The 13,084-nt window shown below is 48.4% G+C and overlaps 1 long non-coding RNA gene across 1 annotated transcript in view; it reads right to left on the minus strand.

Annotated features, from left to right (window-relative positions):
* Window positions 1-13,084, minus strand: part of LOC308507466 — a 159,788-nt gene that overhangs the window by 50,449 nt on the left and 96,255 nt on the right. Inside the window, exon 3 of the long non-coding RNA XR_013994881.1 lies at window positions 7,289-7,416. This is a non-coding gene — a long non-coding RNA (uncharacterized lncRNA). The remainder of the gene's footprint in view (window positions 1-7,288; window positions 7,417-13,084) is intronic.

Here is a 13,084-nt window from a genome sequence, read left to right on the forward strand (position 1 = left end):
ATCAATAAAATAACAAATGCTGGCGTGGATGTGGAGAAAAGGGAACCCTCGTGCACTGCTGGTGGGATTGTAGATTGGTGCAGCTGCTATGGGAAATAGTATGGAGGTTCCTGAAAAAGTAAAAATAGAGCCTCCATACGACCCAGTAATTCTACTTCTGGGTATTTATTTGAAAAAAACGAAAACTTCAATTCAAAAAGATATCTGCACTGCCATGTTTATTTCAGCATTACTTACAATAACCAAGATGTGGAAACAACCTAAGTGTTCATTGATTGATGGATGGATGGATAAAGACGTGGTACGTATACACGGAATATTATTCAACCAGGAACAAGAATGAAGTCCTGCCATTTGTTACAGCATGGATAGACTTTGAGGGCATTATGCTAAGTTAAATAAATCAGAAAGAAAAACATAAATACCACATGATTTCACTTGTACATGGAATCTACAAAACAAAACAAAACAGAACTAAAACCAGGCTCATGGATATGCGGGGGGGCTGGGGAAAATGGGTAAAGAGGAACAAACAAACGTCCAGTTACGAAATACCTAGGTGCCGGGGATGACACTCTAGCTACCAACGCTGTGTTGCATATTGGAAAGCTGCTACGTGAGCAGATCTTGAAAATTCTCATCATCAGCAAAACAATTTTGTAACTCTGCATGATGACAGATAATGGACCTATGGTGCTCATGAGTTTGCAACATACATATAAATATTGGATCATTGCATTGTACACCTGAAACTGGTAAATGCTATTCCAGTTGTGCATGGGTGAAACATTAGAATGTCTTATAACAGCCATATGTGTACGTTGCTCTTTTAAACCACGTCTGCCAGGCTGCTCTGTGAACGACATCTGCCTCCAGAGTGTTCCTGTCACTGAAGAAGAAACTAAGAATCCCTTCTCACTCTTCACCTTTGGCTTACACAAGGGTAAGTGCCACCTAATTTTACTGAGTCCGTAATGACCCAGGGGCTGCATTAGATGCTTGTTGTATAATATTTGATCCTCCTGCCAACTTTAGAGATTATTATTATCCCCATGATATTAAAAAAAAAAAAAACACACCTCGAAGTAGAGCAGTTGGGTCACATGGCGAGTAAACATTATAATTGCATTCAACTCATTCAAACCCACCATTTCAAATTCCTCTACTCTTGTTTATAAAATGCTGCATTTGTGTCACTAACAGTCGGCCTGCTTATGTTCTCCGCACATGCACACGGCCCGTGGTCACGGGGAGGCCCCGGGCACGTTGCAGGGTGCAGGCACCCCAAGTGACCTATGCACACTGCACCTGGTGTACGTTTCAGAGGACGTGTCCCCTTCATCTTGGGCTCGGTGACCTTGCTGCGCCTGCCTGAGTGGCCGTCAGAAAGGCTGTGCTCTGGCATTCTCCATCACTGCTTCCTCACAAAGACTCCGAGTCCAGCCATGACATCAGTTCCAGGACTCTTAGACACGTTTATGTGCACAAAGCACAAAGCGATGACAAATGCAGAGCGTAGCATGTGGCCCCTGGACGGACAGATCCGCTTCATTTGGCCCCAAACTACAGGTGGGTTAAATTCTCTGCAGATATTTAATGGGTGCATGTTGTGCAGATTAAAGTAAGAGGGTCAGGAGGAAAGACGGAGGTGTGGAGTCAGGCTGTGTGAGCCCAAGGCTCAGTCCGCATGACGGCATCGCTTTGCCCAGGTCACTTGCTCAGAGCTGGGACTGTGTCACCTGCTGAATGATGATGACAATGCCGCCTCACAGACCAGCCCCGATGAGTCCCTGAAACAATCTACTACACATGCAATATTTTCAACGTCCATTTTTTAATCTTAATTTTAAAAGTAATCACACGTTACCAGTTTGACCTAACTTTCCAAACCCAGGACTCTGATGAGCCGCTTTCTAATAAAAGTGCCGCTTAATTCAACTGAGACATCTGTCCTGTGTTGTCCAGCTGTGTCCTTCCCTTCAAAATGCTCCCAAAGGAAAGGGGTTAAAGTGTTTTCTGCTTATTTTCAGAGACCTGTGCATTGTGTGTAAGGGGCTCTGCCGGAGGAAAAGCGTCTTCTGTTCCCGTGCTTCCTTATCTAAATTGTGATTCATGGAAAGCATCGGGGAGCACATATAGCTTTAGAAAACACTGCCCTACTGGCACTCCAAAAGGTATGCCTTTAACTTCCGAGGGACTTCTCGCGTTGGGCTCTGGAGCTGTCATGGGACAAAGCGCCTCTTGACCTCTGACTTCCATCCAGGCTGCAGGAGGCTGGTCACTGGTGGCCCGGCCGCCCTGAGCTTCCCAGCAGCCACCTCTGCAGTGCAGTAGGGGGTGGGGGTGAGGGTGGGGGTGGGAGGGAGGGGTAACCAGCCTGTGGTACAGACCCGCATGCATATCTTGGCAAAGCTCTGGATTGTTCATCCTGGGATGGGACCACTCAGACGGGAGGCCTGTTTCCATGGCAACAGAAGCAGGTATTGTCTCAGTTTGTCACTCTTCACAGGGAGGCTTGCCCTGGGAGCGGCTGTGCTGAGCATTTCTAGGCACATATTGTTGTGGATTCCACAGACCTAATGGCTGTGCTGCTATGGTTACCAGGGTCTTTGTCTTAGGGGAGATCCTAGAACAAAGTAATCGCCCTGCTTCCAACAGAAACTTTAAATAACTAGTGGCAGAATAAAAAGACAAGAAGTTGTGACAACCAGCTCCCTCCTGGGACAGTGATAACAAAGTCTCACTTCCTTTTATTTTTTCCTTGTTGCTTGTGGTGATTTGGTGGTTGGGAATGAGATGTGGGGAAGGTTATAGAAGATTAGAACAAGAGTCAGATATAAAACGATCATTTACTATATCTTTTAAAAATAAGAATGGAGAAGGGAATGGCTCAAAGAAAAATGTATAATGGATATTCATATATAGAGAATTCCTTTTATCAGTCTCCATATTACCTAACCTAATTGAATGTCTCCCCACACTTAGAAAAACGATTCATCGTCCCAGCCAGACCCTGACTCTTTCCCCAGCACCAACCATCTAGGGTCATCAGGGATATAAAGAAATCAGAAAAACCTTTGAGCTAACAACATTTTAGGAGATTTTTAGCTTCTTCTTCTCTCCACTTTTCATGAGTCCCATGATTGATGCGAAGAGAGAAACAGACATTTAAATTACAGAAAAGGCCACCACCAATACCATCATCTTTTTTCCAATTATATGGCAACTGTGACATTTCTAGACTATTAGACTTCTGCAAGCTTGACAACCATTAGCACAAATTTATAGAAAATTATTAAACGCACAGGAAATCATAATACAAACACTCAGAGATTAACACGGTTACTATTGTGATTTTATAATTTTGCCTTATTATTTCTCTACTATGTGACAGAGATGAATTCAGTGCATTACTTGCATTATTTCACATAAGTTGCACTGAAAACTTTCGAGGACATTTTTATTTTCAGAGGGACTACTGCCAGTTGGCTGAATTATTGGAATTGAGACACTGAGTTCTATTACCGACTCCTAGAACCGACGCTTCTCATTTCTGAATTCCCCCAATCAGAATCAATGTACTACCTGTTTACTCCTGGTGCCTGAACAGCCTGTCAATTATCAAGAAGTTGCCGATTGCAGACATCATTTTTAAATGTCTACAGTGATAATGTCTTACTTCACTCATGAACTTTGACAAACCTTTTATGTTTATGTGGTTTTAATGCATTCTGTCAATCTTAGCAAACATTTAATGAGCAACTAACTAACCTGCGTTGGGCTCTCATAGCTTCTGAGTATGTGAGGAAAGGTCAGTGTATTTTCAGTTGTCTCAGTTGATTAAATGAAGATCAATCAACAGTAAACACTGCTTTTGAAATGCCAGACTGACTCATACTTTCCGAGACTAAGCTCTTATCGTTTGTTCACACACAGGCATTTTCTGACCTCGATTATGTGAGTGAGGCTTCGCTGTGGCCAGAAGACAAGAATGGCAGCATGTCCCAGAGCGTGTGCCGCGTGTCCCCAGTAGCACTGATGCTGACATTGTCTCAGTTGGCAGAACCTTCCTCCCTCTTCCTCTGAGTGATATTTATTCTGCCTTCAAGACCCAACTCAAAAGTCACCCTCACCTGATGCCTTCCCTGGTGTTCTGGTCCCCAAAACAGGCATGATGCCCTCTCCTACATTCCCACAGCTATCCAACCACAACAGTGCCACGGACCACGTTGAAATCTTTAACTCGGCGTCTTATTTGTAACAATTATAAATACATGTGCAGTTGTAACAGTTCATACAAACTGATCCCAGGTTCCCTTTCCTCAATTTCCCCGATGGCAATACCTTACGATGGCATCACAACCCGGCTGACACTGGTACAGTCACGGTACCTGGCATTTCCACCCACGAGAGGCTCCCTCATGGGTAACCACATCCGCGTGCCTCCCACAGCCCAGCCAGCTCATCATGCGTAGCCACCGCACACACTGCTGCCTCCTCCATCTCTATCACAGCCTTGTTCAGTAACAACATGTGAACGGCTCATAAAGGATGTCGTCTGTGGGCGCTGCTCTCTAACTGAGCACGGTTCTCTGGAAATCCATCCCGTCACAGACACATACCACCCTTGCTTCTCATCCACTTGGGAAGCATGTGGCTGTCACCAGTTCTGACTGCTAGGAATAAAACCACTGTGAACATCCGTGTGCAGTTTCTGTGCGAATATACGAGGTGTGATCAGAAAATACGGTGATTGTTTAAAAAAACACAAAGCTTTATTACAATAAAGGACACATTGCCATTAATTCCCCTCAGAATACTCCCTCTCCCCTTTGAACACACTTATCCCATGGTTCTTGCCACCTTCTGAAGCAGTTCTGGAAGTCCTCTTTTGTGAGTGTCTTTAGCTGCACTGTCGTGGCTGCCTCGATGTCCTGAATCATTTTGACTTTGGGGAAGAGCCAGAAGTCACACAGTGCCATATCCGGCGAATAAAGAAAATGAGAACACACCATAATGTTTTTATGTGACAGAAACTGCTGCACCAGAAGTGATGTGTGACACGGAGCATGGTCATGATGGAGGATGAAATAAAGACCCTCACGAAAGAGGACTTCCGGAACCACTTCAAAAAATGACAAGAACGACGGGACAGGTGTGTTCAAAGTGAGGGGGAGGTATTTTGAGGGGGATTAATGGCAATGTGTCTTTTACTATAGTAAACTTTTTAATTTAAACATTCACCAATTTGCTCGATCACACCTCGTATCCGTGAGTAGGTTGCTATCGCCTCTGAGAGCAGTACCAACAGACGGCTGGTGCTAAGTGTAAACAATGGGGGAAGAGGAAATGCAGAGTCAGTGCCACCAACCCCTTCAGGATGTGCCCACCTTCCCACCTCCAATCAAAGCTTTGGCCTCCAGGCACAGGTAAGGGAACCAATTCAGAGACTAAGCACCTTGGCCAAAGTCACCAACGAGTAGGCTGGGTTACAACGGGACAGCAGTCCCAGTTAGCCAAAACCATGTTTTCTCCCTACATCATAGCTTTCCCTAAAACTTAAGTCTGAGAGCCCAGAATGAAAGCCTCACCAAATCCTTTTAGATTCTACAGTGAACATAGAAGCCAAAGTATTCCTGCAGAAAACGCCATCTTGAAACGTCTTTTCTCAGTGCCAAAGGGCACATTAGAGTGAGATCATTTAATAACTAAGTTTTATTACCCCAAATTATTTTCTCCCAAATGTAGGAGTCTTGCTCCCCAGAGCCTCTGAACTTACAGAAACTGCCGATTCAGAGCAAGTTTTCCTAGACGGCATGGAGTTCACGTACAACATCTGTTCTAGAGTATTTTGCACAGCAAAGAAAATGGATAAATGCCATGTTTCACATTAATAACCAGTAAGGGAACAATAATAACACAATAATAGTGAAGTGGGGGCATTTCTAATGAAAGGAAACGGGAGCTGGCAGACCAGAGCCTCACTGTCCCATAAAGCTCTATATGAAAAACCAGAATGAAAGGATATAAACAAGTTTTCCTAACTTGTAATTCATTACTGCCCAAATTCATAGATACATGTTGTAGGAGACATACTCGCCTCATTTCCTTCATTCCTTGTCTATTTTCAGGCCAACGATTATAGGTAAGATTGGCAAGTTGGAGGGATAGAGTGTCTCTAATACATGTCATGGTTCATTAAAGCAGCAGGACTTGGTGGGGGCAATCTCGCCCCTCTGGGGACATTTGGAAATGTCTGGGGACAATTTTGGTTACCACAAGCTGGCAGGGAATGTGCTAGTGGCAGCTAGTGGCTGGAAGCCGGGACGCTGTGACACCCTCCCACCCCTCAACAAAGCATTTTCTGGCCCAGAATGTCCAGCCCAGGCTGCGAGAACCTGTGTTGAAGGAACGCCACTGAGGCACAGGGGCGCTGCAGCCACGGACAGTCACCAACGTTCCCAGCATGCTGACCACACACGGGCAAGCACTGCTGGCAAGTCATGAAACATAATCCTTCTCCTGTCACAGTTGGAAGGGCGGCCTGGAAGGAAGTTTCGCACAGGGAGGAATGAAAGAGTACAAACCATGTGTCAGGTCAGTGTCACCACGTACGCCTTTTAACAAATGTTGCCCCCCTGCTCAAAGATGGCATGACACATGCATGACTAACTTTGCACACACACACCCGGGACCAGAGGCTGGAACTACACAAAACAGCTCAGCAAAGACCTATATGAGGCGTGGTGCCAATTTATCCAGGAAGAGAGAGACACGTGTAATTGAGAAAGCGTTGGTCAGAGAAGCCACAGCTGTGTAACTGATACCTAATCGCTCACCAGGATCTATTATCCATCAGGCAGAACAAAGGTGGGCAGTTGGCCCTGATCCACTGAGACGATTTACCAAATTACTGCATAAAAGTACAGTTAGCTCATAGAAAAGTTATGACACTAACCAATCAAACCCCAGTGTACTCAGAATTAATGGTAATTTGACCTAACTTCCTTTGGTGGGTTTCAGACAATATACTAGAAGGGAATAAATCAAAGGGAGTACACAAAACTCAACTGGAAACTGGAAATTCACATCAGATTTCTCCCAGAACTATAAAGACTTCAACAGAGTTTGGGCCTCAAAACCTGTACTAGGGAAAGTGTCAGCAATAATTTTAAACATGAATCAAATTTGTGATTGCGTCGGTTACTTACCTATTATCAAACAAATTACATACAGATATTAGTGTGCAGTTTAATTTGAACACAAGTGGCATGATGATGAGCTGTACCTGTGTGTCTCTTCACACTAAACTCAGGCTTGAACTGGGGATTAATCCTCTGATAGCTGGTGGTCATCAGATCAGCAGGAAGGTCCTCTGGACAACTGGCCCATTGCTCCCAATTCTTCATTCCTGGCCTGTAATCAGAAGTGCAGGTGCTAAGCCCATTGTCACATGACTCACTGCCTCCCACTGATGTGTGATGAGTGTGTCCTCACTCAGCTGAGGCTGGGCTCAGCCAGTGACTGGCTCTGTCCCATAGATCTGTCCACGGGTTATAGTGATAGGATCCTAGCTACAAGCGAGGGCCTTAGAGGAACTTCATCATTTGCTCCCCTATTTTTGCTCTCTTGCCATTTGCCATTAGAGAACCATGCCTCGTGTGGCTACTGACTACTTAGAGCTGACCCACAGACTGGAGAGCAAGAGAAATACTTGCTGTTATAAGACAACGCGATTTTTGAGGTGGCTTGGGAGGCAGCAAAAACTATTACACGTATATCCTTGGTTAGTGCAGTAGTTTGTGCTGCCTAACAAGCAACCTCAAAAAATTGCCACTGTGGAGGTTCTTCCAAAAATTAAGGCTAGAGTTACATATGACCCAGCAATCCCTGTCTTGCGTATCTACCCAAAATGTCTGAAAACATTTATCCATCAATATGTGTGCTCCGATGTTCATTGCAGCTTTATTGACGGTGGCCAAGACATGGAAACAACTAAAGTGTCCTTCGATAGATGACTGGATAAAGAAGTTGTGGTATACATACACAACGGAATACTACGCAGCAATAAGAAAAGATCAAATAGTACCATTTGCGACAACATGGATGGAACTTGAGATTATTATGCTAAGTGAAATAAGTCAGACAGAAAAAGTCAAGAACCATAAGATTCCACTGATATGTGGGATATAAAACTGAAGGCAGCAAAGGAAGAAGACAAACACACAACAAAAACTCATAGACACAGACAATAGTTTAGTGGTTGCCAAAGGGTAAGGGGGGAGGGGGATTACAGTTGCGGGTAAAAGGGATCAAATATATGGTGATGGAAGGAGAAGTGATTCTGGGTGATGAGCACACAGTATATACATGATGGATTACAGAACTGTACACTTCAAAACTATGTAACATTACTGACCATTGTCACCCCAATAAACTTTAATAATAAAAAAAGAACGATTACACGTACAAAAGGCTTTTCTAACAATGTTTACACTATGCATGTTTGATGTTTACCCCCCCAGCATTTTTCCCCAACTTTCAACTGGAGATGCCCTCACTCCATACAGTTAGGACAGAAGGCTGCAGTGAATCGTCTTGTCACTTCTCTTGTCACTGTGATTTGATTCAGTTATGGACACATGATTTTAGAGGGACCAATCAGAATGAACTGGAAGAGTGACCGGAAAATCATGTCACTGTCCCTTCCAAGTCTTTTCCTAGACCAGGGGCAAGTCAGGCCCCCAGTAATCTTCCTGACACAAGGAGAAGTCTGGAGCCAGCCAGACTTAAGCCAACAGAGCTGAAAATCAAGTCAACATATCAAAGATATAGTAGAATTATAACACTTTTCCTACAGGACAAAATATTTTCTCAATTTAGACTAAAATTTTAGTCTTCCAAATGTCACATAAAACATAAGAGACTATCTAAAACTCTACTAAGTTTATAATGAGCAAGTTTAATCCCAGGTTTATAAATAAGACACACAAGAAGCCCTGAGATCAGAAGGAATAAAGTGTGTCTGTCCTGAAGTCAAGCCTGAAGAAATCTCTGCTCCTTGATAATGCAGGGGAAGTGTCTGCCCCGTAACTGAGGAAAGGGCCGTCCTTTCTGTGAGCCCGTCAGTGGGCCTGGGTGCAGTGACGAGCTTTCCTTGGTGGCTGTCGCTGGTGTGCAAAGGCTGCCTGAAGCCTCTAAGTGTTTGATAATTCTATTATTAGATGTTAATATTTCTCTTCTCGTTGCTTAGCTACTGCCTGTATTTTACAAAACAATATTCTATCTCTCTGACTAAAAATGTGATATATACTCATTTTACATAATTTGGATATTTTCGAAAGGTACAAAGAGGAAATGAGAGCCAGCTATGTTCCAAACAGCATGTTAGCATGCTGTTGTGTTTCTGGCTCTCCAGAGATTATTTTCTAGAATTACGTCGTTTATGTGATTGTGTGCCTTGGTTTTTTTACTTATCGTATGTGAACGTTTCCCTATGATAATCATTTGTTAGACGAATCTTTCAATCAGCTCCTGTGCTACTTCCACAGGGTCCCACGATCTCCATGAAGTGCATTTGTCACTCTGTGTAACCCGAGCGCCTGCTCCTGAACTTGCCTCTGGTCACAACAGACGTGTTGCTCTTCCTCCAACAGGCCACGGTGGTGACACCTCAATGTCTTTGCACATGTTGTCCCTTGGTTTCGAATACTACTGTCCCAGTGTACACGGCTAATCACACCATCTCCCCAAATGGCATGTCTCTGTGACACGCACTGGGACTCAGCAGGTGGCTGTGCCCACGGCCTCTGGAGTCGAGCTTCACACACTGGCCGTGCGATCTGGGAAAGCTGCTGCAGCCCTCGGTGCTTTGGGAATAACGGTAAGGAGGTCGAGGCCAGTGTGAGAATTCAATGCATCCATCCCACACATCTCTCTCTTCCTTCCCAGCGGTGCACCCGAGTCAGCTCCTTTATTAAACTTTTTCTTCTCCACAGTCCATTAGTTATGTCATAGCACACTGTATTACTCCATGACTGTCGCACGTTGTTATTATAAATTCCCGACATATTGTGTTTGTTGTGTGCTGTCATACCCCTCTCCCTGTACCACATGTTCTGCAAAGGTAAAGAGTTTTGCTTTGAGCAGCACCTCACGCAGAAATGCACTCAGAAACAACAACGGATGGACACTAACCCAGAACCTACAAGTCATCTCTATCCGAAGCTTTAAATGTCGTGCTCCTTGTCAGCGCCCATGAAACAGGTGTTATTACAATGCTCCCCATTTTACAGATGAGAAAACTGAGGCCTCCCAACACCTGTCACCTCCCAGTTGGTGAGTACAGTGTCGCATGTCCTGGGCCGTGGCACCATGCTTGTGACCGTGTGAACTGGACCCAAAGAAGGGAGCACTGTCAGCTACTTCCAGTGTCTTTCGCTGCTGGCCTCCTTCTGAGGCACTAGTAAGTGGCACAGGAATCATCACGGGGTCTCAGAGGGTCAAGGGCTATGGAGCAGCAATGGTCTGAAATGTGGCCGCCTGGTCCTGCCATGCATTTCAAGGAGAGTGTCTCTGAACTGACACCCAAACCGAGTAAAAATTAACTCCAGAAGAGGGATGAAGGGGTGTGCTTCAGGCCGAGGGATGTGATGTCATGGGTCACTGGGGAGGAGGCGGACAGAGAAGAGGTCAGACAGGTGGCAGCTGCCAGCCCGCATGCAGCCGCGTAGATGAGCGGTGCCTTTGCTTCCACAAAGGACAGGACCGCCTTGGAGTGCTCTGACGGGTGAGGACACTGGCAGGGCTGCCGGTGACATTGTGCTCATGGACCCTTGAGCTGTGCTGCCCCAAACAGTAACGTGGCCACACGTGGCTATTTAAAGTGACATGTAAGAGAGCTGAAAACGCCATGGCTAACTCACAGTAACTGCATCCCAGGACCACAGTCACTCAGGGCTGGCAGCTGCCTCGACAGCACAGGTACAGCCCACAGTCCCAGAAAGAAAGTTCCGTGGGCAGCGCTCCTCGCAGTGTGGCGGGCTGGGCGCTGTTAGACGTGCAGGGTCCAGGTCCTCCCTGCGCTCCGGCTCCTAGGTGACCTGAGGGCACAGCAAAGCCTGAGAACCATCATTCCAAAGGCAGCCGACCCTGGGACAGAATCCTCTTCATCGTCTGCGGCTGTGAACGTGGTGGAAAGCGGCGCTGAACCTCCCATCAGAGCACGATGGCTGAAGAGGTTCCAGGACTGACCAGGGCAGGGCCCCCAGGGGCCTCTGTGGCCTGAGCTCCACGTCCCTTAGGAGCGCAGTGAGATACCCGCATCATGGGGTCCAAACCAAACAGTTCACGGTCAGAAAGGAAACATGCTGTGCAGGTCTTTGTAAACATGGTTTGGAGGTGCACCCCGTCCGCCCCGACACCCCGCCTTGTCCCTCCCCAGCATCTGGCTGCTGTGAGCAGGGCTGCTACATAGCGTGCCCGTGGAATGCAGGCTGCGCCACGAAAGGCTTGATTTCCTTTTCTGGGATTCCCCGCGGAAACCCACAACGTGGGGAGCGTTACTTGTGAGACTGAAATCGCAGTCCTGTTTTCAGGAGGCCGGAGGCCCATTTATTGCTCCCCGGGCTCTTCTCATAAGCAGATGGGCTGGCGGCTGGGACCCATTGCACACACTGCAGTCCTGTTGTTAGTGACCGATTCCCGAGGAAACAGCCAAACCCAGGCTTGAGGACAAAGCACCGACACGCGTGGGGAGAGGAAGCGCCGCAGGCCTGCGCTCGGGGTTGGTTTGGGCTGAAGAAGGACGAGGACAGTCACAGGGCGGTGACCTGAGGGCACTTCCCTCCCGAGTGGCAGCGGTTTCCCGGCTTCCTGAGGACCCGGTGCTGAGAGCCCTCCCTCCTGAGCGTTTCTCTGTCGCGGGTGGCGCTGACTGTACGCACATCCCCGCCTTTCGCATCCACAGACGGAGCAGGCGGCGCAGGTGCCGCGGACACGCGGGGCGCCGGCTCACGCGCGAGGCTCAGGTGGGTCAGGCGGCCTCCCCTGGGCGCCGTGACGCGTCACGCGGGCCGCACCAGCCTTCGCCCTCCCCCGCTTTTATCAGATTCCAGAGCAAAGACGCGCATCGGAAGCCGGTCAGAGGCGTGCCCCCCACGCAGAACGGCCCACACCCTCAGAGGGGGCACCCGCGTGGGTTGTGCGGAGACCACGCGGCTCGGGCCGGGAAGCCGGGCAGACGGCAGTGCTGCCACCGCGTGAAATGAGCGCGAGGAAGCCGGGCACGGGGAGGGCGCCCCTGGGAGTGGGGTCCGGTTAGGGTCCCGTGGGCACAGGGCACCCACGCGCCTGCGGGTCGGGCCTGCGGCAGCCGCGCGTGGAAACGCCGCGGGCGCTCACGCCTCCTCCGCGGACCGCGTTCCTGCCTCCGCGCGGGCGTGGACGTGCACGAGTGTGCGGGCGCGCAGCCGCTCCCACGCGGCCTCCCAAAGACTCCGTGTCACCGCCACGGGCGCCCGGCTCCTGCAGGCAGATGCCGCCCCCAGCAAGCCACTGCGGTCACTGGTCACCGCGGAGGGACCCTGCGACGGGAGGGCCGGTCCCTCTGCAGGGAGGTGCGAGCGGCGCGGGGAGCCTGCGGCCGCGCGTGGGCCTGGCCGGGGGCCGGGGGGCCGGGACCGGAGCCTGCGGGACCAGCCACGAGCCCCTGGCGTCACTCGGACACCGCGGGCAGCGCTGCCTCACGGGAGAAGCACCGGACTCTGCGGTTGTTGGATTAACACGTGCACTTTTTACTGCGGCCACTTAGAGACGGTCACTGTCACTTGCAAGAAGTTGGTCACAAATGTCAGGCGTCTGAACAATTGACCGAAACATGATAAACGACAGGAACCTTCTGACACTTGAGGAGGGAGGAGGAAGAACCCAGGAGCCGGAGGGGACTCCCTAAGCTCGAGTGGGATGTGGGACAGCCAGGACGGGACAGGGGGCCAGCATGAAACGGGACGTGAGCCGGGGCGGCTGCTTCCACGCACGACCGTGACTTGGGTGAGGACGATTTAGCAAAACGTGAGAGCTACAG

The sequence above is a fragment of the Rhinolophus hipposideros genome (genome assembly GCF_964194185.1).
Source record: "Rhinolophus hipposideros genome assembly, chromosome: 14".
Taxonomy (NCBI): domain Eukaryota; kingdom Metazoa; phylum Chordata; class Mammalia; order Chiroptera; family Rhinolophidae; genus Rhinolophus; species Rhinolophus hipposideros.